The 27,490-nt window shown below is 39.0% G+C and overlaps 1 long non-coding RNA gene and 1 pseudogene across 1 annotated transcript; both read right to left on the reverse strand.

Annotated features, from left to right (window-relative positions):
• Positions 1-3,730: 3,730 nt before the first annotated feature.
• Positions 3,731-25,343, reverse strand: LOC120566920. Its single transcript, XR_005640491.1, has 3 exons — positions 24,978-25,343; positions 14,700-14,716; positions 3,731-3,894 (listed from the first exon to the last, which is right to left on the reverse strand). It is a non-coding gene; the product is annotated as an uncharacterized LOC120566920 (long non-coding RNA).
• Positions 25,344-25,583: 240 nt separating this feature from the next.
• On the reverse strand, positions 25,584-27,218 carry LOC120566877 (annotated as a pseudogene).
• Positions 27,219-27,490: the final 272 nt, after the last annotated feature.

Below are 27,490 nucleotides of genomic sequence, written 5' to 3' on the forward strand. Positions count from 1 at the left end.
CTATAGAACTACAATTGATTCATATTCCAGAATATTTTCAACTTCAAATCTTTTATATAAAATGATTGCAACAAAAAGTCTCTGATTAAATGGCAGAAAAAAAAACCCTTCTGCAGGTTCTGTGGGGATGAGGAGGAAGACCTGATGCATTTGTTTTATTTTTGCCCGCATGTGGCTAAATTTTGGGCCAATATACAGATATGGTTAAGGTCTATGGATATTGTTTTGCGAATCACACCTCAGAATATTTTGTTATGTGTATTTGAGGGTAAATGCAAACACTTTTTGAATATGATTATTTTGATAGGTAAAATGTTTATTTTTAAGCTAAAACTACATCAAATTTATGTATAAAAACTTTAAGAATAGAGTTTATCATCAGCATATGCTAGAAACAATTATAGCAACAAATAACAGAATAACTGAGCATGAAAAGAAATGGAATGTCTGTTTACTTGAATTAGAGGATTGATTTATGTTAATTTGTCACTCTCTTTGTTATTAATTTTGTTTGCTTTGTGCTTCTTTTTATTTATAGTTTGCTTTCTTGTTAAAACACTATGAATGTGGGGTTGATTGTGGTATGAATGCAAGAGGGATTGGTAGGGGTGGGTGGGGGGTTTGAAGCTTGTTTTGTCTTTGTAATTCTTAATTTGTTGTACGTATTAGATTCTAAATAAAAAAATAAAAAAATAAATGAAAATGTTATACCCGGTGTAATAATGACTCATATTGTGTTCTGTAGACACTATAGACATGTAATAACCTTTTTATAACCCGTGTAATAACGACTCATATTGTGTTCTGTAGACACTATAGACATGTAATAACCTTTTATACCCGGTGTAATAACGACTCATATTGTGTTCTGTAGACACTATAAACATGTAATAACCTTTCATACCCGGTGTAATAATCCACTCATATTATGTTCTGTAGACACTATAGACATGTAATAACCTTTCATACCCGGTGTAATAACAACTCATATTGTGTTCTGTAGACACTATAGACATGTAATAACCTTTTATACCCGGTGTAATAACAACTCATATTGTGTTCTGTAGACACTATAGACATGTAATAACCTTTTATACCCGGTGTAATAATAACTCATATTGTGTTCTGTAGACACTATAGACATGTAATAACCTTTTATACCCGGTGTAATAACAACTCATATTGTGTTCTGTAGACACTATAAACATGTAATAACCTTTTATACCTGTGTGTAATAATGACTCATATTGTGTTCTGTAGACACTATAGACATGTAATAACCTTTATACCCGGTGTAATAATGACTCATATTGTGTTCTGTAGACACTATAGACATGTAATAGACCTTCAGCTGCAGTCAGACCAGAGAAAGAGATCTGTAGATTTTGGCTGGGTTGTGCAGCAGTGGGAGTGTCACTGATGTGTGTGTGTGTGTGTGTGTGTGTGTGTGTGTGTGTGTGTGTGTATGTGTGTGTGTGGGAGTGTGTGTGTGTGTGTATGTGTGTTTGTGTGTGTGTATGTGTGTTTGTGTGTGTTATGTGTGTTTGTGTTTGTGTGTGTTATGTGTGTTGTGGCGTGTGTATGTGTATGTGTGTTTTGTGCGTGTGTGTGTATTGTGTGTATGTGTGTGTTTATCTGTTTGTGTTTGTGTTTGTGTGTGTGTGTTTGTGTGCATATGTGTGTGTGTATGTGTGTGTATGTGTTTGTGTGTGTGTGTGTTGTTTGTATGTGTTTGTGTGTGTCTGTGTCTGTGTGTGTTTGTGTGTGTGAGTGCGTTTGTGTGGTTTGTGTTATATGTGTGTGTTTGTGTGTCTGTGTGTATGTGTTTGTCTGTGTGTGTGTGTGTGTGTTGTTTGTGTTTGTGTGTGTGTGAGTGTGTGTTTGTGTGTCTGTGTGTGTGTGTGTGTGTTTGTGTGTGTGGGATTGTGTCGGGCGTGTGTGTGTTGTGTGTGTGTTTTTGTATGTGTGTGTTTATGTGTATGTGTGTGTGTGTTTGTGTGCGTTCATTGTTCCATCATCACCATGAAAACACACACACACACACACACACACACACACAAACACACAGACACACACACACACCATCCCGCTGACACAAATACTCACCGGAGCACCAAATGTGGATTAATCCCCGCTGAAAATAGTTCCAAACTAATACACGATGCTTTTCAACGGCAGGAACTTTCCCCGGGAACTAGGAACCTTTGAGACTGTGTGACTGGCCCACACAAATCTTTGTTCAAGCAGCAATTAAGACTCATATTTATATATTTATATATTTCTGTGAAAGGAGCCAAACTGTGGAATTGGCTTCCTACAAATATAAAGACTCTAACTAAACTGTCAACCTTTCAAAAAACTAGTAAAAGCATGGTTAATACAGCAGCAGCAGTGTGATCATATGAAATGTATAACTGTGTGTATGTGAGGTGTGCATCTGTGTGAGTCAGAGTTAATGTGTTTATTTACTACACTTATTTTTATTGTTGTTAACTGTTTTATTTTGGACATTTTATTGTATTCACTGTAAAAATCTGACTCCTTTTATTATTTGAACTGTTAAAAGCCCTCCTAGGGACAGGTGTTGCGAATTAGCCATGGCTATAAACACTGTGATACAGGCATCGGATTGTTATTCATGTAATAATCTATGTTTTTGTATCTGCCCCTTATTTAAATAATCTACAAAAAAATAAAAAAAAAATTAATATTAATGTTTCTAGTGGCGGCATCCTCTAGTGGAAGTAGTAGTGATGACGTTGTAAAGCAGGAAGTAAGGTGATGAAGTATAAGAGCCTCAAATGTCCCGTAATGAGGCAGGTTGGGGTGGATGGGTCAAACAGGACTTTCACCCAAGAGAACAGGGTTTGTGTCCAGTTTGAAAATCCTCCACAATCACTATTTGTTTTTACGTTTAACGGTTCTTTTCACCACCATGTATGAACACCACTAACACCAACTTATCACCACTAGTTTTACACTTATTTTTGAAATGCATGGTCAATCAACCTCATTTATAGGAAACTATACCTAATCCTTGAGTTAAAAAAAGATGAAATTATGAATTATTTAGACTAATATTAAAGGAAGGATAATCACAGACTGGTATATGTCAACGTTCAGCGAGGATACTGTTTAGAAACATTTACATTTTTTTTTCAAATGATAAAATATTTAATAAAACACCCCAAATTCAATGAAAGTAGAGATCCGATCTTCTGTTGTACTTGTGAGCCACGTTGTATGGAATCATCCATCCGTGTTATTTTTGGGTAAATACAATTATGTAGTTAAAAAGAAACCCACTTTAATTATGTTATTTTTTTTTTTTATGTTGTTTGTCTTGTATCACTTGTGGTTTCATGAATTGTCTCACATTAAAATCAAAAAATTAAATAGAAAGAAACCCAGATTTCTGATATATATAAAAAAAAAATTTTTAACAAAACGCCCAAAAAAAATGAGGAAACCGATTCATCCTCCACAATCACTGCTGTTGGAAACAATCATTTCCTCCTGCCGCTCCTTCACATTAAAAGCATCCAACTGGTGATACACACCAGGGGCTTTTATTGTGAAGCAGCCACAGGAAACACAATGTACTCGTAATGAAATACAACTTCTGTGTAAACCAGGCTTTTCTGTTCAGTGTTTGGGTTCAAGTCACTGTTCACTCAGGCCTTGTGTTCAACAACTGCTTTATTTTACGCTTTTAGTTTACAATCACATATTTACAGATGTCTTTGACTTATAAACCATCTTACCCACAAAACAACCTAAAAAATAACCAAAGTGACTAATAATGAACAAAAACACTTTTCAGACAAAAAGTGAAACATTCATTAACCTTTTATACCTGGTATAATAACAACACATATTGTGTTCTGTAGACACCTATAGACATGTAATAGACCTTAAGCTGCGTTCAGACCAAAGAAAGTGATCTGCAGATTTTTGGCAGAGTTGTGCAGCGGTTGAGTGTCTCTGAAACAGCCTGTTTGTGTGACTTCCCAATGTAGCACAAGTACACTTTTATATTTCACACTTACTGTTTTCTGTCAGATGGTTTATAGATCTCGACATTTCTGACTGAACTTGAAGGCATCTTTATTTCCCGGAGAAAGAGAGAAAGAAAAGAGATGAGTGAGATATAGCGAGTGCTTTGTTGTTGCACGAAACAATCAGAGTGACTAGCTATGTTTCCATCAACCCGTTTTTATCCGAATTAGTGATATCGAATGAAAAATGCCTTATGGAAACAGTAAAATCCGGACTGAATTCATGAATATCGACTCAAATGAAATACTGCTCGGTCTCATCGGATTTTCTTTTGATCGATATACGGCTTCTGCAATAAACGCTGATGGAAACGTTATTTGGCCAATAAATAATGAATTGGCGATTAAGTTTTAGGTCATTTTATGGTTGCAACCCGCAATAAAACGAAGAAGAAGAAGTTTCATTTCATTTGTTCTAGTATTTCCGCTCTGTTTGTAAAACAAAAACAGATGTAAGTGGACAAACGAGGAGATGCGATACTTTTTAATTTAATTTACCAGAAAAATATAACAGCTATTTTAGATAGCAAAAATCTAAGAAACGCCATCATTCATCAGGAGCTCGCTAAGGAAATGACCAACAAAGGTTACGACAGGGACATTCTTAACGTGAAAGCTTAACGTGGTTTAATGTATCTAAACAACGAACAATCATCACCAGATTTATCATGGTCATATCTTGTCATGAACACTTAAGCCTGTCAAAAAACTAAATCGAAATCCAACGATTATAGAAGTTATCTCACGTTAATATTTTCTTCATCAGTGGGCTATAATATTATTAATATGGCGGGGAAAGCTTAACGTGGTTTAATGGACCTAAACAATGATCAATCATCACCAAATTTCTCTCTCATATTACCCATCATAACCACGGAAAACTGTCAAATAATCTAAACCCAAAGTCCAATTATTATGGACGCGTAATCTGACATAAAGCGTTTCTGCTTCAGGGCAGCGGAGCGGCTGGGGTTGACTCTCCACGGTTCTCATTGGCTTTAAAGTTCTAGTATTAATGTGAAAAAGCTTACATGTTTAATATACAAACCGATCAATCATCACCAAAAAATCCTCTCCTATATTGCTCATCATAACCACTTAAAACGGTCAAATCTAACCCAATGTCCAAATATTATGGACGTTATTCGGAAGCATTAACGCGGAGATAACTTATAATCGTTGGATTTCGATTTAGTTTTTTTTGAAAGGCTTAAGTGTTCATGACAAGATATGACCATGATACTGGTGATGACTGATCGTTGTTTAGATATTAAACCATGTTAAGCTTTTTCATGTTGCGCTTTAGAATGTTCCTTACGACAAGCCGTGGACGTCCTGCGGAGTGAATGGAAGGCGCCAAAACAGCGATACACAGCTCAAAAGAGAGTTGTCTCGCGAGCGGTGCCGGAGGGAAAATAAAAGGCAAGTTCCACCTTTTTGATGAGCTGGATCAGATCCTCAGCCAAAGGTCCATCGGAGCTTAGGTTATAGCTTGGCTTCTAATAACAACTACTTTTCTAGCAAAACTTTGTTCGCAAAGTTCGCTTGAATCTTGTGCGATTCAGTGCAAAAATGAATGGAAACACCAGAAAATGTCTCAAATCAATTCGATATACCAATTTAATCGCGAAAACAGCATGTGACGTCATTACGCATTGAGGTTTTATTCGCTTTAAAGCTGTTTGATGGAAACACACTTCCAACAGCTTTATTCGCATGAGTTTTTTTACCGAACTTCAGATAATTCGATTGACAAGTGGATGGAAACTTAGCTACTGATGGAGGGACTGGAGGAATCAGTCAGCTGTTCCCCAAACTCCCGGGCAGTTCAGAGCCTGTGTTTGGTCTTTTAAAAATGTTCTTGTGGCAGAGATAGAGGCAGTGATGTTTCCTGTTTCCTGTACGGGGACTCTCAACACCGCCCCAAAACCAGTGGCGGCGCCAGAGATTTTCTTTGCTGGTGCTTTGGGGTTGCTGGACGTTTCAGTGAGGGTGCTCTGAAATTTTGAGTTTCCCTTGACACAAATAGGCTAACGTTACTACACTATCACAGCAGATGCCCACCCACCTCCGCGGAGTTTACTAAACGAGCGAACGAGAGAATTGACTTAAAGTTGCTGATACAACAGCACCATAGAACTCTGATTAGCCCACCAAACATATTCCAAATACCAGCCAACAAGCCGGGTTCAAACGATCATTACTGCAGCTCTCATGAGTAATGCAGCAGGCCAAATACACCACCCATAGCCAAGCACACACATAAACACACACGCGCATGTATCCTCATAGTTTTCACATTTGCACGTATGGTCATAATACCGTAGTCATATCTTAATATATCTAAATAAGCACCGAGTGCGAACACGTTTTCTGGACTAAAAATAAACCGGATGTCCGTGCGCGCTGTATAACTTTAGATTCGTTATCCATTTAGTAACATTTCTGTAAAACACATGTTTATTACTGTAATGCTCTTCTACGAGACAAGAGTAAAGTTCTTATATGGACCCCTATCAGCTGACTCACCCACTGTGGCCCGGCTATAGCGGGTCCCTGGTCTAATGTCATGTACAGCAGGGTGACCCTGGTCTAATGTCATGTACAGCAGGGTGACCCTGGTCTAATGTCATGTACAGCAGGGGGACCCTGGTCTAATGTCATGTACAGCAGGGTGACCCTGGTCTAATGTCATGTACAGCAGGGTGACCCTGGTCTAATGTCATGTACAGCAGGGTGACCCTGGTCTAATGTCATGTACAGCAGGGGGAACCTGGTCTAATGTCATGTACATCAGGGGACGTTAAGCATCCTCAGCAGTAGCCTATCAAGGCCGCTGGGTCAGCTCTCTTCCTCTGCCCGCCTTTCCCGGTGACAGGTTCACCATATCTCTCAGTCTCATTTACAGGTTTTGATAAAGTCTCCACACCTTGACGTTGGAGCCGGTAAAATGTATCCATTGAGCGAGCGTAGACTCACTCCACTAATCCTAACGGCTCCAAATATTGAGCTCTTCTTCTTCTGTGTGAATACATTACTGCGAAGTAAGGTCAAAAGTTCAATGTGTGCTGCGGTGCTGCACTGTGCTGCACCCTTTGGCGGGAATACGATCACCTGTGTTTTTATAGCCTAAAATAATCGGTTTGTTATATTAATGTATTTATTCATTTTCCAAATGTAAATTATACTATTTACACATTAGCGATTTTAAATTTATTTATAAATAAACCACAGCAATTTCTTGGGGTGCTAAGGGGTGTTATGGCAATCTTAGGGGTAGCTAAAGCACGCCCCCTTCCTAGCGCCCCCTTCTGCTCAAAACACTCTGACAACTCTGATCTCTGTTACATGATTGGCGCCACCGCGAGCGTGACAAAGGGTTGCGTTTCTCCAAAAGTTGAGTCGGTCTTAAACTTTTACCGCTGTGTTTTTTCCATCTTCCCCTGTGGCAAACCACTACCCCCCAATTAATATGTTTGGAAAGATCTGCATATATTGTGGATTTATACTTAAATGAAGGTGTCTTTTGAAACTGATTTCTTCTGGAAGTTAAAATAAATGTCTGTGGATTTAACAGAGGTTTTTAAAAAAATAGATATTCTGATGCAGTGTTGAAGAGATGAATGCATTAAATTAATTTGTTGACTATGTAATGGAAAACATATAATTTAAAAAATCTTAACAATAAAGTGAACATCAATAACCACATTAAAAAGATAGAAAAATCAGATCTAAACAAATTATTAACATTTGTTTCCCTGAATGAAAATAAATGAATCAAAGTTAAGTGATTAGTTGACTCTGACAGGAGAGATGATCAGAGGGGGCAGAGTTTTTACCACTTTCATTAAAACAGGGACTGAAGAAATGGGAAGAGTTTCTCAGTGAAGGAGCAGCCAGTAAAAGAGTAGATAAGAGCTGCAGCATCTATGTCATAAAAGGAGACCAGACCCTCCTCATAATCCACAAACACCCCACCTTCTGAGGAGGAGACTTCAGAGAGAGAAGGACACCCAGGGCCAGCTAGAGCTTTGTACTTATTTCCATTTCTCAACCATATAGTCCAGTAACCATCCTCAGGGCTCAGTGTATGATTCCCTTCCTGTTGATCGACTCTCTGGCCACTTCCTAAATCCCAGTCAGTCTTAATAAAAAGCCTCCCACTAGTTTTCTTGTGGAAAACTTTTGTGTGGAAACAAGAACCATGTTATTGAGGCTGATAGTGATGTTTAAGTCAGAGACTAAATCTGTTCAGATTACAGATCATCTACAGTGTTGGTAATTAAAATCAGCAGATCACATGTAGAGCATTCTGACAACTACTCTGTCATAATAAAAACAACTGGAGACTGTGTACAATCTGATATGTATGGGTGTGATAACATTATTTTAAATCACAATCGGACCACAGTGTTTCTGTCACTTCTGTTCAGTCTGAAGGCTGCTGGAATCATAGACAGTGTATATATAGGGCTGGAAATGGCTGGAAACTTGTCCCAACTTGAGCTGATTTTGTCCCCTACTACTAGCTACTTGAACACATTACATTTCCTCCAGCTGCAACTGCATTAAAGCCTCCCACTGGTTCTCTGTTTTGGCTTTATTGTGAAACAACCAGAAAGATGAAGGAAGCTGTATTCATGAAGCGATCAGTAAACGGCTATAATAGCAGTAAGTAGGAAGTAATCTAAACTCAGTACTGAGACCTGACACAGAGAGACTGTTTAAAACTGTTAAAGAGTGGGCTACTGTATAGTGGGCTGCAGACAAAGCAATATAGTTATATTGTTACTAATTTCACAAAATGAAAAGAGAACTTGCTGCCTGAGTAAGAGCTGAAGTTTAGTGTTAATCCTGGTTGTGAAAGTGTAAATGTGATCAGCTTGCTCACAGTGTTTGGCAGAGACTCTGCTGTGTTGTTGAGAAAGACCTGATGAAGTCAGTTTGAGTTTTCTTTCAGAGAGAAACAGAGACTTGTCTCGACTGCAGCGTGGCTGACACTCTGACAAACTTAACTTAACCTCACTCTGATTTACACGGTTATTGTGAAATACCAGGATGTTGTCTGGTTAATATGGAGCAAAGATAGAGCTTTATCTTATCTAACAGGTGGGAGGAGGAAGGTGTGTGAGAAGGTGTAGCTTATACCTTTAAAGGCGCTTCGCCGCGCAGACATGTTGACATGTCATAGTAGGAACAGCACAGGTGTATCCCAAAAAAGTGCTTGATTTTGACCTTGGAAAAAGTGTACGAACCCTGAATCTTATCACAAAACAATAATACTAGTAATGAACCAAAGCCAATCATCCTCATGCACTTAGGGAAATTCAAGAAATGGTTGCATCATTAGATCTTCTTGATATCTGGCGTTTACTAAATAAAGATATGATGAGGTATACATGGCGCAAGAGGAAAACAGGGCAGTAGAATCGATTATTTTCTGATTCCCTTCCATTTGGTTCCTAGAGTATTAAACTGTTGTATTGGTGACAGCTTGAGATCTGATCATAGTCTGGTTACATTGCTGATTGATAATCTGCAATGTTCCAGAGGACGGGGTTACTGGAAGTTCAATGTATCGCTTTTAAATGATGATTCATTTGTTGACATTACCAGGAGATTTAACAAGGAATTCTTTGAAGATAATGAAAACTCCTCTAATCTACATAGTGGCCCTCATTTATCATTCTTGCGTGAACGCGGTATATGTTGGCGTAAGATTATGCTTATACTCCTTTCACCACCTGATTTATTAAGCTGTGCGTACCTTTGAAATCCAGGTGCATACGCATACGCCCTTGGTAAATGCCGGCTGAACGAAAACGATCGTCATTAGAATAACACCGCCAATATATTCTGGGTTTTGAGGCCTCGCCTCTACAATTCACGACATGGTGAGACGTAATCCGGCTAAGAAGCGGCACTTTTCAGAGGTGGAGATTGAAACCCTGATATCTCCGGGTTTACGCACTAACGTTGTACTATTTGGCAGCCTGAAAACTGGTATTAAAGGTACTGTAGAAAGAATGTGAGATGGAAGGAGATCACTGACGCGCGTAAACAGTGTTGCCGTGGTAAATCGGACTCCAGCTGAAGTTTAGCCTATTTAATTTATACATCCTTGACACATTTTTCTATAGTCCTAATAGTAATATACAGGCTTCTATTGCAATCTCTTAGGCCTACATGTAGGTGTACTTATATTTAAATAAACACAAGGTAGCAGAGTTTATGCAGTGTCTTTTATTTTACTCATGTTTTTTCATGAGTCGGAACGAGGCAACAGCTGAGGGAAAGCGTTGTCCTCCGCCCCGTGCTGGACCCTGTCTCCTGACAGCAGAGGGGCTGGAAAAACAAGCCGAAATAACTTCGGTCAATGGCAGAAATAAATCATTCACTTGAAAGAGAAACAAAACCTGCGGAATAAATAAAAATGTTGGTGCATAGTCATGTTTCCTGTATTGAATATCATTGCTAAACATAACACTATAGGCTACCTTTTAAAAGCGAGGACCGTGTCTTCCTGCGCGATGTTGTACAGAACCCACCCGGGCTAAAACAATGTTGCAGAACGCGGCATAGAGTCTTCTTTTAGTTTGTCAGTGCATTTTGTGGTGTTAGGAATTGTTTTTCTGTGCATTTCCACACTAACTCAAAACGTCGCGTACATGTACACCACCTCCTGTGGCGTAAGGATTTGAGCCGCGTCCATGCCGCTAACGTCCATATTGATAAATCTCAAAGTCACCGTGGTTTTTGGGTGTATGTATGCCAGGTGTACGCTGGAAATTTGGTGTACGCGCACTTTTGATAAATGGACGGCCATTGTCTGGGGGCTTTTAAATGTTCCTTTAGAGGACATGCGATTAAGATGGGATCAATCAAGAGAAAAAGAAACCTAAAAACAGGAACAAGAACTTACTGATGAAATAAATGAACTACAACAATGATTAGATAAAAGTTATGCAACTGAAACAGAAATATTAATTAAAAGAAAACAAGATAAATTGGAGAGTCTTTATCAGGAACGGGTAAACGGAGTTATGGTTAGGTCACACGCTGCTTGGATGGACAAGGGAGAGAAGTGTACAGCACATTTTTTTTCGGTTAAACCAAAGAAACTCTGTTAAAAAGAATATCATGAGTTTATATAGAAATGATGACTTAGTTACAAATCCACTAGAAATATTGCAGGAAGAATTAGAATATTTTAAAGCTCTATACTTTAACGATGCAATTTCGAGCCCCTAAATGGCGTGACTGAGCAATATTTCCCTTTAAACAATGTCTCTGTACTTTCTACTTCGAGCAATTAAGCTGTGAAGGTGAAATAACAGAGCAGGAGTTATTGGAAGCAATTAATTCATTTTCATTTGGTAAATCTCCTGGTATCGATGGAATCCCTACCGAGATGTATAAGATTTTCTTTACAGATATTAAAAAATCCCCTATTAGAATCTTTCAATTTTTCTTTTCTACAAGGTATTCTATCTAACTCACAAAGAGAGGGAGTTATCTCAATACTCTTAAAACAAAATCCTGATGGGAAATATAAAGATCCCAAATGGTTAAAAATAGGCGTCCATTGACCCTGCTCTGTTGTGATACTTGTATTTTAACTAAATGTATTGCTTTAAGAATAAATAATTGGAGATCTTATAAAAACAATCAGATAAGTTTTATTAAGGGAAGATTTATTAGACGGCGGCTTGAGACAAATACTGGACACTATAGATTTTTATGAGAAACATCAGGAACCAGGATTATTGTTTGTTGCTGACTTTGAAAAGGCGTTTGATAAAGTACAATGGAAGTTCATAAAACAATGTCTTGGCTTTTTAATTTTGGGAATAATTTAATACAGTGGTTTGAAACTCTTTAAAATCATCCTGTTAGTCGAAGTGATCAATAACGGTCATATGTCAGACACTTTTTATTAATGCAAAGGAGTCCATCAGGGTTGTCCTTTGTCGCCATATCTTTTATTTTTATGTATTGAAATTCTAAAAATTAGAATTAGGAACAATCCAGATATACCAGGTTTATTTCCAAACAGTCAAGAGATTAAGCTGACAATGTATGCTGATGATGTAACCTTTTTTAATAAAACCAACACAATCCACTTTGGAAGGATTAATAAAGGAATTAAATACTTTTTCAAAAATATCTGGATTGAAACCTAATTTTGAGAAATGTAATATTTTGAGAATTGGGACATTAAAAACACAAATTTTATTTTAAACAGTTCAGCTCCTGTTAAATGGATTAATGGAGAAGCTAATATATTAGGGATTTATTTACCGGACAACTTTAAAGATATTGTTAAATATAATTATGAGAGAATGATGGAAAAGGCAGATAGAATTTTACAACCTTGGAGGGGGAACTCTCTGACAATTGAAGGAAAAGTAACTCTGATTAATACATTAGTAATTCCACAATTTGTCCACTTACTAATGCTTCTTCCTTCACCTAGCATAAAATTCTTCAAACATTTTGAACAATTTTTTTCAAATTTATATGGAATGATAAACCAGATAAAATTAAAAGGCGTATTTATATAATTCTTATGATAACGTACGGACTGAAGTTAAAAAATCTTCAAATGATGGACTGTTCCTTGAAAGCCTCTTGGGTGACTAAAATTTATCACAACAAACAATGGATTACGAGCCAGAGATTATATTCAGCCTTTTCTTTCTTCTCGCAACAATCTATTTCTTTTTTTACCAATTAAAAACAGTACATATTGATAAAGAATTTCAAAATAGTTTAAAATAATTATCACCATTCTTCAAGGATGCACTGAAGGCTTGGTTGAATTTCCAGTACCACCCTCCAGATACAACTCAAGATATTCAGACACAGGTGCTATGGATGAATTCAAACATTACGGTTGGAGACAAGCCATTGTTGTGGGAGGAATGTGTTAAAAATGGGTTCATTTTTGTCAATGACCTTTTAGACTTATCTGGAGATTTTATTTCTTATAATTTCTCTCGATCGGTTACAATTTAATCAGCTAATTTCTGCAATTCCCAAAATTTGGAGAAAAGAAATTGCAAAATGGTAAGAAGAATAAATTAATGGTTTGTCTCCCACCAATAAGATGTTTAAAATGGTTATCTGGTGCAAAGATAAATAAAATAATATATATTTGGAAATTAAATATCACAAGCACTGCACTTTTTCCACACAGAACCTGCCTGTTTTGGGAAGACGAATTTAATGAACCAATTTTGTGGAAAGATTACTTTAAAACAATCTATAGAACTACAATTGATTTATATTCCAGAATATTTCAACTTAAAATCTTTTATAAAATGATTGCAACAAAAAAGTCTCTGATTAAATGGCAGATAGAAAAAGACCCTTCTGCAGGTTCTGTGGGGATGAGGAGGAGGACCTGATGCATTTGTTTTATTTTTGCCCGCATGTGGCTAAATTTTGGTTCAATACACAGATATGGTTAAGGTCTATGGATATTGTTTTGCGAATCACACCTCAGAATATATTGTTATGTGTATTTGAGGGTAAATGCAAACACTTTTTGAATATGATTATTTTGATAGGTAAAATGTTTATTTTTAAAGCTAAAGCTATATCAAATGTATGTATAAAACACTTTAAGAATAGAGTTTATCATCAGCATATGCTAGAAACAATTATGGCAACAAATAACAGAATAACTGAGCATGAAAAGAAATGGAATGTCTTGAATTAGAGGATTGATTTATATAAAATTTTTTACTCTCTTTGTTATTAATTTTGTTTGCTTTGTGCTTCTTTTTATTTATAGTTTGCTTGCTTGTTAAAACTATGAATTTGGGGTTGATTATGGTGGTGATTGTGGTATGAATGCATGGGGGATGGGTGGGGGGGTTTGAAGCTTGTTTTGTCTTTGTAATTCCTAATTTGTTGTACCTATTAGATTCTAAATAAAAAAAAAATATACATAAAAAGAAATAATAATAATGAACCAAAACCCTTTTCAGACCAAATAGAAGCATGTATTAACCTTTTATACCCGGTGTAATAACGACTCATATTGTGTTCTGTAGACACTATAGACATGTAATAACCTTTTATACCCGGTGTAATAACGACTGATATTGTGTTCTGTAGACACTATAGACATGTAATAACCTTTTATACCCGGTGTAATAATGACTCATATTATGTTCTGTAGACACTATAGACATGTAATAACCTTTCATACCCGGTGTAATAAGGACTCATATTATGTTCTGTAGACACTATAGACATGTAATAACCTTTTATACCCGGTGTAATAAGGACTCATATTGTGTTCTGTAGACACTATAGACATGTAATAACCTTTTATACCCGGTGTAATAACGACTCATATTGTGTTCTGTAGACACTATAGACATGTAATAACCTTTTATACCCGGTGTAATAACGACTCATATTATGTTCTGTAGACACTATAGACATGTAATAACCTTTTATACCCGGTGTAATAACGACTCATATTATGTTCTGTAGACACTATAGACATGTAATAACCTTTTATACCCGGTATAATAACGACTCATATTGTGTTCTGTAGACACTATAAACATGTAATAACCTTTTATACCCGGTATAATAACGACTCATATTGTGTTCTGTAGACACTATAGACATGTAATAACCTTTTATACCCGGTGTAATAACGACTGATATTGTGTTCTGTAGACACTATAGACATGTAATTAGGGCTGCACAATTAATCGAATTTTAATCACGACACGATTTTGGTTTCCACGATCAAATTTGCGTGATCGAGCGATATTTAAAATGCGTCATTCCCTTCATAGAACAGTTTTTGCAAAGCCAATCTAGCTCCATAAACCACTGTCTGATCACATGTCTCCATGAGCCAATCAGAGCTGTTCCCTGCCTGCACCGCGCAGCTTAGTTTCTAGATGTAGACAGTCACAGAGGACAGAGTAACGTGAGGAAAATTCCACAACAGGTAACAGTCGGTCATCATAAGCCAGTCACAATGTTTACCAGTAAACGCAACGTTTTTTGTTTTCCCGTCTGTGTTGTTTTTCAGACAACAGCAGTGACCATAGTGCTAGTTTGTGTCTTTTAGCTCATAGCTTTAGCAGCAGACTGTTGGACGTCCCGCTGTTGGAATCCTACAGTGAAATACAGACACACTACACTGTTTAGCAGTCAGCTACTGTGGATAACGGTAGGCTAACGTTACCTGCAGTGTAACGTGTTATTAGTGTTTACTAGCTTGACATTCAGCGATGTTTATGTTGCCTCTAACGTTGGTTTCGGAGCATCAGAGCACAACGCAGACATGTAAGTGGGCCGCGTAATGAGCCACAGAAATGCGTGTAGCTATTTCGTCAGGTAGATACCAGGCACCACATGCCCCGTTAACGTGAACAGAAAATTGCGTTGCCTGTATCTTTCACGGCAAAACGTATGTGTTGAAAGCGGTCGCACAACAGCTGAAATGGCATACTCCTTCACAGTATCCTTCAATAAAGGAGGAATGTAGCACAATATGGATGTAAAAGCAGTTATAATTATATAATTATGTGACAATAAAATTAGTTTTGGCTAAAATCAACAAATAATCGTGATAATTAATCGTGATCTCAATATTGATCAAAATAATCATGATTATCATTTTGGCCATAATTCGGCAGCCCTACATGTAATAGACCTTAAGCTGCAGTCAGACCAGAGAAAGAGATCTGCAGATTTTTGGCAGAGTTGTGCAGCAGTGGAAGTGTCACTGATGTGTGTGTTCAATTCAATTCAATTTTATTTATAGTATCAAATCATAACAGAGTTATCTCGAGACACTTTACAGATAGAGTAGGTCCAGACCACAATATAAATTACAAAGCCCCAACAATTACAGTAATTCCCTCAAGAGCAAGCATTAGCAGTGGCTATTGCGACAGTGGCGAAGAAAAACTCCCTTTTAGGAAGAAACCTCGGCAGACCCAGACTCTTGGTAGGCGGTGTCTGATGGGCCGGTTGGGGGTGTGATGAACAGTGGCGATAATAGTCACATTAAAGATAGTGGAACAGTGACTTTGAAGGTAGTCGTTGTAGTTCATGTCACAGCAGGGCGTTGCGGGATGAAACGTGGCGCTGCAGAGCATGGGTGGATGGCGCGCGGACGCGGAGAGCCCGCCGGTGTTGCAGGGAATCGCAGAGCATAGCTCTGCAAGAAGAAACATAAGGACTCCGGGTAGTAAACTCCCCAGAGCTAGGTTAGTAACAAGCAGTTCTGGAACAGGATGCATACAAAAGGAAACAAATGAAAACATTGATGAGAGGCTGTACTGGCCTGCCTCCCTCTAATCTCACTATATTATTGATTATATGATCAATAAATCTGATGACTACGAAGAGAAACAGGTGGGCCGGGTTAGGCGGGCGCAACTCCTCACTCCCCTAACTATAAGCTTTATCAAAGAGAAGAGTTTTCAGTTTACTCTTAAATGTGGTGACGGTGTCTGCCCCCTAACCCAGACTGGGAGCTGGTTCCACAGGAAAGCCTGGTAGCTGAAGGCTCTGGCCCCCAGTCTACTTTTAGAGACTCTAGGAACCACAAGTAACTCTGCATTTTGGGGGCGCCAGTGTTCTAGTGGGACAATAAGGTACCAAGAGCTGTTCTAGATATGATGGTGCTAGACCATTTAGGGCTTTGTAGGTCAGGAGAAGGACTTTAAAGTCAATCCTGAATTTTACAGGAAGCCAATGCAGAGAAGCTAATACAGGAGAAATATGATCTCTGGTTCTTAGTTCTCGTCAAACACATGCTGCAGCATTCTGGATCAGCTGGAGAGACTTAAGGGACTTATTTGAGCAACCTGACAGTAGGGAATTACAATAGTCCAGCCTAGAAGTAACGAATGCATGTACTAGTTTTTCAGCATCGTTTTGAGACAGGATATTCCTAATTTTTACGAAGATGAAAAAAAAGCTGTTCTCGATGTTTGTTTTAGATGGGCGTTAAAGGATATATCCTGATCAAAACTAACTCCTAGATTTCTGACAGTAGTGCTGGAGGCCAGGACAACACCATCCAGAGTAGCTATATCTTTAGATAATGAAGTTCGGAGGTGTTTAGGGCCCAGCACAATAACTTCAGTTTTGTTACAGTTTAGCATCAGAAAATTGTAGGTCATCCAGGATTTTATATCTTTAATACATGCTTGAAGTTTAGCTAACTGACTGGTTTCGTCTGGTTTGATTGATAAGTATAATTGGGTGTCGTCCGCATAGCAGTGATAGTTAATTGAGTGTTTCCTAATGATATTACCAAGAGGAAGCATATATAAGGAGAATAGAATTGGTCCAAGCACTGAGCCTTGTGGAACGCCATGTTTAACTTTCGCGTACTTAGAGGATTTATCATTAACATTAACAAATTGAGATCGATCAGAGAAATAAGACTTAAACCAGCTTAGTGCGATTCCTTTAATGCCAACTAAGTGTTCCAGTCTCTGTAACAGGATGGTATGGTCAATATTGTCAAATGCAGCACTAAGATCTAATAAAGCAAGGATGGAGACAAGTCCTTTGTCTGCAGCAGTTAGAACGTCATTAGTAATTTTCACCAGTGCCGTCTCTGTGCTATGGTGCTTTCTAAATCCTGATTGAAAGTCTTCAAATAAACTGTTGCTATCGAGAAAATCACATAACTGATTAGCAACTACTTTCTCAAGGATCTTGGAGAGAAAGGGAAGGTTAGATATAGGTCTATAGTTTGCTAAGACCTCAGGATCGAGGGTAGGTTTTTTCAGAAGTGTTTTTATCACAGCTACTTTAAATGACTGCGGTACATAACCTGTTAATAGAGACATATTGATCATATCTAGTAGCGCGGTGTTAACCACGGGTAATGCTTCTTTGAGTAGCCTCGTTGGGATGGGGTCTAAGAGACAGGTAGATGGCTTAGCTGAAGATATCTTTGCCATTAGTTGTTGAAGGTCTATAGGATAAAAGCAGTCTAAGTATATGTCAGATCTAGTCGTTCTTTCTAGCAGTCCTGGCGTTGAAAGGTGAACCATCAGAAGTAGAGGGGCAAAAGGTGATGAATTTTATCTCTAATTGTTATAATTTTATCATTGAAGAAGCTCATGAAGTCATCACTACTCAGAGCTAGAGGAATAGATGGCTCAGTAGAGTTGTGACGATCTGTCAGCCTGGCTACAGTGCGAAAAGAAACCTTGGGTTGTTCTTGTTTTCTTCTATTAATGATGAGTAATAGTCTGATCTGGCATGTCTGAGGGCCGTCCTATAGGTTTTCAGACGTCTTGCCCCTCAAACAACGATTCCATTTTGGTGGAGCGCCATTTACTTTCAAGTTTTCGCGAAGTTTTGGTCTTTAATTTACGAGTTTGGGAGTTATACCAAGGTGCTAGTTTCCTTTGCTTCATCTTCTTCTTTTGAGTGGAGCAACAGAGTCTAAAGTAGTCCGTAGGCAGGCGAGCACCGTAGCACACAATTACACAATTGTGTTTGAGAGGGACTAAAGTTTACATAAAGGTCCCTCTGTTTTATTAAAACAAGGTAATGAGTTTAGTGCTGTTCACTGCATGAAAAGAAATGGGATTTTTCCGTCCCGTCGTAATGCCTGTAAGCGCCGAAACTCCCCTAATTTTCGGCAGATATCGACAATTTACAGGCTGCAACGCCACGGTTCGTCTGTGCCACATATTGTCGGAAACGAACCATGACGTATGTGGATAGTCCCGGAGGTGTTAATGGGTTATGGGTAATATGAAGAATAGACGCCTGGCCAGAGAACGTCTGGCCTGGCTGAAATTCCTCACTCACTATTGGCTGAAACCACTACTTTTAAAAAAGAAAAAAAAAAAACTCTCGTGATTGGTTGGCAGGTCTGTCACGGGTTATTATATTATATTATATTATATTATATTGTATTATATTATATATATTTATTATATTTATTTCATATATGCTATGTTGTATATTCATGTCATGATTATCATAGTGAAAAAGATTTGCCGGCACGTATGCGGGGGTTGCGTATATTCAAAGATAAGAAGGTTTATTGACACAAAACACAAACGCAATCCAGAAAAAATGTACAAGCAGAGGGATACACACAGCACACAGACACACAAACATCCCTCGCTCACGAGGCAGCACCGTCCACATCTAACCCGCGCCGGCCCGGAGCTGTTGGTAACCGGCAGCATTCGGTCTAAATTCTGTCCATTTAGCAGGGACGTCTGTGGTGCGTTGTCCTGGAAGTCTATGGTGGCGACTTCCAAATGTCCACCTCACCCGCCCAGCCGCACACTCTGTCTCGCTTCCAGCAGCTGTAAAATCAATCAATAAACACAATCAGTTACTGCTGGCGAGCACTGCTTACGGACACAACACATCTATGAATGCACCTGAAAAAAATTCCCGTGATGCCACATCTGGTTGTTTCTAGCTGAAGCTCCTGCGTGCTGTCTCGTAATATGTCTTACAGGCAGCTGGAAAACAATTAAATGAGAGTGGATGTGTATTAAATAAAAAACATAAGTTACAGTAAAATTAAACAAGGAAAGTTGAAAAGTAAAAAATACTTACACACAATGCGTATTGCAGTATTTATCATGTAAATCTGGACCGGCAGACAGCTCGAGCAAGCATATAGGTCATATAGGTTAGTAAATGTTAAAAAAAAAAAAAATACGGTTAAGATCGGTATCCCTGTCCTTATACAGAAAAATTAATGAAGTTCATTCAATGAAAGCATATTCTTTAAATCTTACCCTTGTTCCAGTAGGCGCGCTACAGTTTGTCTCCGAGTTGTGAAGACTGCGGAGGTGACATGGAGGAGAAAAAAATCGCCCCAAATGTCTTGAACAACTTCGTGTGTTTCCAAGTGAAGTTTGACAGAGTGTACAGATAACTCTTTTACCAGTTGGCCTGAAATATTCCCATATTTCGGAAGCTTTTGCTGTAACTCTCGGACTCATCTCCCGCAATCTCCCGCCGCTATTTTCAAATGGTAGCAGTGAGGACGGGGGTAGAGTGATAGAGAGAGACAAAGAGGAGCAGATTAACCAGCAGGGCGCGAACAGCGCACACACTGGTGTGGAGGTGAATTACAGTGAGATTTAATGGAATACTGGGAAAGTTTAATAACAATAGGACAATTGATGTCTAGATTATGAGGCCATTTGAGCAGAGCCAACAGCTTCATATGTCATGGACATGTGAATATGGTGCTGAATTTGCCAGTATTTTAAGAACACAAATGGTTGGGACCTTGTCATGCAATGACAAAGCTGATATGCTTTATAAAGCACATTCTGGTGTCAGCAGAAAGACTTCTCTTAGAAAACTGTACAGTGGAGCCTCTGTCTCCATTCCACCAGACAATGTTGGATGAGCAAGACCAAAGAAAGGTCACTGTAGTCATGTCACTATGTACAGGGGTTGAGACTGTGAATGAATCATGGATTGCACATTTTACCTTTTGTGGCAAAGCCTGATTAAAACTAATTGTTGAAATAAATTATTTTGTGTATCTTTTTTTACATCTAATTAGTCATTACTAATGACATACACAGTAATTAATCTAGCATACTTTCATCAAATAAATCTACTAAAGAGTCTACAATTAGGCTATACTGAATCTGATCTATTTTAAGAGATTTTCTTAAACTTAATTTTAAGAAAATCTCTCAAAATTAAGTTAATACCTTTTAGAAAAATGTCACCTGGGGTAAAACTCCCCTGCTACCCTGATTTGCATTTGTATAGCTCACAGCATTTTAATTTACATGTAAAAGCCTCCCCTAGAACTAGAGGGAGGGGGGTCATGGGGGACAACTGCCAAGCAAGGCCCACGTCAATTTCCGGCAATTCACGGCAGTTTTCGGTGTTGCCTGTAAATTGCCGTATACAGCCGTAACCTGAAGTTCCACGACAATCTACAGTGCCGCATACTGACGAAAATCCCACTTTTCATGCAGTGGTTGGAATGTCTTCCTTAAATTTAGCTATAACACTGTCAGATAGGCATCTAGTATAGAAGCTTTTATCTAATTTCGTATAATCGGGTATTAAGAATTCGAAAGTAATTAAGAAGTGGTCTGATAATAAAGGATTTTGGCGGGGAATACTAATACATCTTCAATTTTGATACCATATGCCAGCACGAGGTCAAGGGTGTGGTTAAAACAGTGCGTCGCCTCATGCACACTCTGACTGAAACCAATAGAATCTAGTAGTGAGTTGAAAGCATTAGTAAGGCTATTGCTGTCAACGTCCACATGGATATTAAAATCACCTACAATAAGTACTTTGTCTGATTTAAGGACTACACATGATAAAAACTCTGAGAATTCAGATAAAAATTCAGAATATGGACCTGGAGCTCGGTAGACAACAACAAATATAATTGGCTGTACTGATTTCCGTGTTGGATGTTGAAGATTAAGAACAAGGCTTTCAAAAGAGTTCTAATTTAGTTTAGGTTTAGGGTTAATTAACAGGCTTGAATCAAATATGGCTGCAACTCCCCTCCTCGGCCTGAGCCTCTAGGAATTTGAGTATTAATATGACTGGGAGGAGTGGCTTCAATTAAACTAATATATTCGTCATGGTCCAGCCAGGTTTCAGTAAGACAGAATAGATCAATTTGATTATCAGATATCAATTCATTTACTAGTACTGTTTTAGAAGACAGAGATCTGATATTTAGTAGTCCACATCTAATTTTCCTATCCTTTTCTATCATTGCAGTGGTAGTTGTAATTCCAAGTAGGTTGTTAAGTATTGCCCCTCTCTTGGTTACCTTTGATCTAACTGATCTGAGTCGAGGAACAGACACCGTCTCATTTTTTAGGACAGGCTGTGGCTGACGTGAACTGGATGCTAAATTGACTATGTTTGCAGTCAACTTCTTATTACTTAGGTGATTCACCACTTTGTATGGTCTGTTGTTGATTATAATTGGAATAGTACTAGTACTACATGTTACTGGAATAGTACTAGTACTACACGTTACTGGAATAACACTAGTACTACATGTTATCCTGCAGAAAACATTTTCAGATTCATCCACTTGTATAGTGCTATCAGGATCAATGCCTGGGGGACATGAATCTGTGATATTTTCAACAGTATGTCAATACTTGCCTTTCGCGTGGTCGTTATGTTGTCAGATAGCATCCTGGCTCCGTGTCGGTTTGGGTGTAGACCATCACGCTTCAGCAGGTTGGGCATCTCCCAGAACAGGTTGAAGTTGTCACACATATTTTTTATTAATAAGGGAAAAACTTCCACTAATTAACCCTGACAAAGCACACCTGTGAAGGTAAAACCATTTCAGGTGACTACCTCATGAAGCTCATTGAGAGAACACCAAGGGTTTGCAGCGCTATCAAAAAGCAAAGGGTGGCTACTTTGAAGAATCTAAAATATAAGACATGTTTTCAGTTATTTCACACTTTTTGTTAAGTTCATAATTCCATATGTGTTCATTCATAGTTTTGGATGCCTTCAGTGAGAATCTACAATGTAAATAGTCATGAAAATAAAAAGGAAACGCATTGAATGAGAAGGTGTGTCCAAACTTTTGGCCTGTACTGTATATATTTATATATTTATATATTTCTGTGAAAGGAGCCAAACTGTGGAACTGGCTTCCTACAAATATAAAGACTAACTAAATTGTCCACCTTTAAAAACTACTAAAAGCATGGTTCATACAGCAGCAGCAGTGTGATCATGCCATATGAAATGTATAGCTGTGTGTATGTGAGGTGTGCATCAGTGTGAGTCCGAGTTAATGTGTTTATTTAGCGATGTAACCCACCCCAAATTGGCTGGTTGTGTTTAAAAATTTCATCCGGGATGATATGATTATGTGATCAATATTTGTCACCATAATAGGACATTTTGTACATTCATCCAAGCTAATTTGAACTGAAGTTAAAATATTCCTTCAGATATAATACATGAAAAAAAACACAAAGTATGAGTTTCCTATTTTCACTTATTAATCAGACACAAATAGCTCAGGTTATGCCACTTTGTTTTAACTGAGTCATTTTAATTCTCAACACTTTTCAGCAGTGGCAAACACTTTGCGGTAATGCCCTCTAAGTGCAGCTGCGCGCGCTGGTGTCGTTCTTTCCTTAAAGGGAAACTTCACCGATTAGCATTAAGCTTTGTATCAGTAGAAACCCGGTAGTATTTTTTGAATGACCGTGCTTCCCTCCCTCATGTCCCCCTGGAGAGGGGAGATCTCTGTATTGTGGGTTCGGAAAAAGCCTCAGATGACGCAAATGACGATTTTTCGCGTTACGTCGGCTTTTTTGCCCAGAGGCAAAAGACTACAGCCTGTATTAGGAGCCACTTCCGCATAGCCCAAAGGGGGTTGGACTGTCGGCTTTTTCTCGGAGATTGCCGAGGAAAAACGAGTGTCAGCCATCTTGAATCCTCGCTTAGCTTTCAGCAGGAGCAGAAACTGTTCATCCCGACGGAAATTTTGTGACGCGAGCTTTTATTTTGAAAAGTAGATGGGACGGCATGATATGGGACCGCCCAGGCTACAGCCAAACAGTCTTGGAAATTTTAGAACAACAATTATGTGCATTCAAACTACCACACACGTGTACCACCGGGATACATTGGAACACATCGGAGAATATGCAGGACACTTTATTACGGATGCAATACTTCGACACACTACGCAAACTTCGCCTGCACGGAGACCAGCGGTGGTGCTCGATGCCTCTGGCCGGTAAAGTGACCTCATCAGCGGGGAGCGTTGAACGAGTGTGCCGGTGGAAAGCTAACGCTAGCCAGCCATCTGTTCACCAATCCTGCTTGCAAGTGTCCGCTCATTAAACAAACTGGACTACATCCAACTTCAACGAAACTCCCAACGCGAGTTCAGAGACTGCTGTGCTGTGTTTTTGTTGTTGTGGAAATATTGCTGTGGACAATCCAGCCTGCTGCTCGGTCACCGGGTAAGACTACTAGTGGAGGTGGGCTGTGTTAACACGGACTGCCTGTTGCAGAAATGGGGTGATTTGTATCCAACTAACTGATGGTGGAGTTTGTGACTGTAAAATGCCGACAATTCTAGCTACATCCCACGCAATTGTAACGGGCTGTGTTTATACTCAATGTTTATACCACAGCCCACCAAGAGCTAATGCTAGTAGCTATGTGTTAGCCTTCTTTTATTACATGGCTTGGTTGAATTATAATGTAGAATGCGGTCTGTTATTTCTTGATAACAGACCGTTGCTAAGGACAACACACCGTTGCCATGCATAGCAGAGCGTTGCCATGGACACAGTTCTGTTCACTCTGGAGCTATCAATCAATCCGCTGAAAGAAGTCCGGATAATGTATCAGCTGTGGCCAAAAAAGCTTGTTTTAAATGTGTAACACCACTTGAGCCACGGTGAAACGTTTTTCGTGTATATTGTTGAAATGACAATAAAACACACTTGTTGAGTTGATTGTCTCACTGTCTGTCTGTAAAGGGTAGGCGTGGCTTGGGAGGTGGCCTCATACAGCAGCAAAGCAAGTGCATTCTGGGATTTGGTGTCTTTCATCCATATGAGCCAAAAACACATTTTCTGGCTTATCTCGGCCTAGAAGGCACCAAGTTCAATTTTCTTTTCACATTTCTACTACATAAGTGACCCAATTTAAAGATATATTCAGCTTTCCAGCGGTGAAATTTCCCTTTAAGTCACTGTTTACTCAGGCCTTGTTTTCATCAACTTGTTCATTCTACAGTTTTTATTTTTACAATCACATATTTACAGATTTCTTTGACTTATAAACCATCTTACCCACAAAACAAACCAAAAAATAACCAAAGTGACTAATAATAATGAACCAAAACACTTTTCAGACAAAATAGAAACATTCATTAACCTTTTATACCCGGTATAATAATGACTCATATTGTGTTCTGTAGACACTATAGACATGTAATAGACCTTAAGCTGAGTTCAGACCAAAGAAAGTGATCTGCACATTTTTGGCAGAGTTTGTGCAGCGGTGGGAGTGTCACTGAAACAGCCTGTTTGTGTGACTTCCCAATGTAGCACAAGTACACTTTATATTTCACACTCACTGTTTTCTGTCAGATGGTTTATAGATCTCGACATTTCCGACTGAACTTGAAGGCAGCTTTATTTCCCGGAGAAAGAGAGAAAGAAAAGAGATGAGCGAGATATAGCGAGTGCTTTGTTGTTACAGGAAAACAGTCGGCTGTTCCCCAAACTCCCGGGCTGATAGAGCCTGTGTTTGGAGTTTTAAAACTTTCGTCGTGGCAGAGATAGAGGCAGTGATGTTTCCTGTTTCCTGTACCGGGACTCTCACACCGCCTCAAAACACTCTGACAACTCTGATCTCTGTTACATGATTGGCCACTGCAGCGTGATGCAGGGTTGCGTTTCTCCAAAAGTTGAATCGGTCTCAAAATTTTCACCGGTGCGTTTTTTCCATCTTCCCCCTGTGGCAACCCACTACCCCCAATTAATATGTATGGAAAGACCTGCATTTATTGTGGATGCAGACTGACTCTTAAATGAAGGTGTCTTTTGAAACTGATTTCTTCTGGAAGTTAAAATAAATGTCTGAGGGATCTAACAGAGGTTTTTTAAAAATAGATATTCTGATGCAGTGTTGAAGAGATGAATGCATTAAATGAATTTGTTGACTATGTAATGGAATACATATAATTAAACAAGTCTTAACAATTAAGTATAAATCAATCACCGCATTAAAAAGATAGAAAATAATATCTAAACTAATTATTAATATTTGTTTCCCTGAATGAAAATAAATTAATCAAAGTTAAGTGATTAGTTTACTCTGACAGGAGAGATGATCAGAGGGGCAGAGTTTTTACCACCAGCATTAAGACTGGGACTGAAGAATGGGAAGAGTTTCTCAGTGAAGGAGCAGCCAGTAAAGGAGTAGATAAGAGCTGCAGCATCTACGTCATAAAAGGAGACCAGACCCTCCTCATAATCCACAAACACCCCCACCTTCTGAGGAGGAGACTTCAGAGAGAGAAGGACTGAAGGGGCATCAAGAGCTTCATACTCATTTCCATTTCTCAACCATATAGTCCAGTAACCATCCTCAGGGCTCAGTGTGATGTCATTCCTGTTGATGGACTCTCTGGCCACTCCTAAATCCCATTCAGTCTTTTCCTTTCACTTGAACCTCAAAGTAAAATCTGCCTGAAGAGAAACTCTGCTTTCCTAAAACACAAGCACACTTAGAAAATCTCTCTGGGTTGTCTGGGAGATTCTTCTTCACATCACCGTGATTCACTTGTTTCCCATCATCAGACAAGATGAGATTAGGATATGCTGTATCAGGATCAAGAGTCACATCCACTGCATACTGCTGGACCCTCTTCAGCTCGGCTTCAAGCAGCTTCTTCATCTCTTTACTGAGTGTCTCCTCCAGCTGAACCACAGCTTTCACCACAGTCCCCTCATATGATGATGGATGGACGCAGACCTCTGTCCAGTCCTTGGTGGGTGGAGGTTGTTGGATGTTTAGGGACTGGACACTCTGGAGAAGATGGAGGTGGTCTTCAGAGCGTAACACCTGCTCCACCTCAGTGCTCCTCTTCATCAGCTCAGAGATTTCCTGTTCCAGCTCTTTGATGAAAGCTTCGGCCTGTTTTTCTGTTGTTTTCTGCTTCTCTTTGTTCGTGTTGATGAGCTCATTCAGGCCTCTCTAACAGACTCCTTCAGAGAAGTGAAGACCTGAACACCTTCTGCTATCTCTCTGTCTGCATCTTCCTCACTGAGGTCGACTGAGTGTTTGATCTCCTGAATCTTCAGTCGTCTCTTCTGGATCATCTGCTGAATTTCAGCCTCTGTCTTCCCAGCTCGACCTTCTTTCCTTCATATCCTTCTTTCAGAGGAACAACATCATGCATCTTGTGATCTAAAACAGTGCAGAGCATGCAGACACATGTCTGGTCGGTCTTACAGAACAGCTCCAGAGGTTTATGCGTGCTTCGTACACATCCTGCCTTCCAGGTTCTCCACAGGGTCGATCAGCTGATGTCTTTTTTAGGCGTGACATGGTCAGATGAGGCTCCAGGTGAGTCTCACAGTAGGAGACCAGACACACCAGGCAGGACTTCAGGGCCTTCAGTTTGGTTCCAGTGCAGACGTACAGGGAACTTCTCCTGGTTTGGACACTTGTTGCTCTGAGCTGCTGCTGCTGGCTTTCTGTTGAGCTGACTGTCTGAACTGAGCAACCATCTCAGAGATGAAAGTGTTGACATGCAGCTCAGGTTTTGTGTTGAAAACCTTGTTACATCGGACACAGGTACTGGTCATTAGTATTCCAGTGTTCATTGATGCAGTTTTTGCAGAAGTTGTGTCCACATAGTATGGTTACAGGATCAGTAA

Source organism: Perca fluviatilis, chromosome 1, assembly GCF_010015445.1.
Source record: "Perca fluviatilis chromosome 1, GENO_Pfluv_1.0, whole genome shotgun sequence".
NCBI classification, from domain to species: domain Eukaryota; kingdom Metazoa; phylum Chordata; class Actinopteri; order Perciformes; family Percidae; genus Perca; species Perca fluviatilis.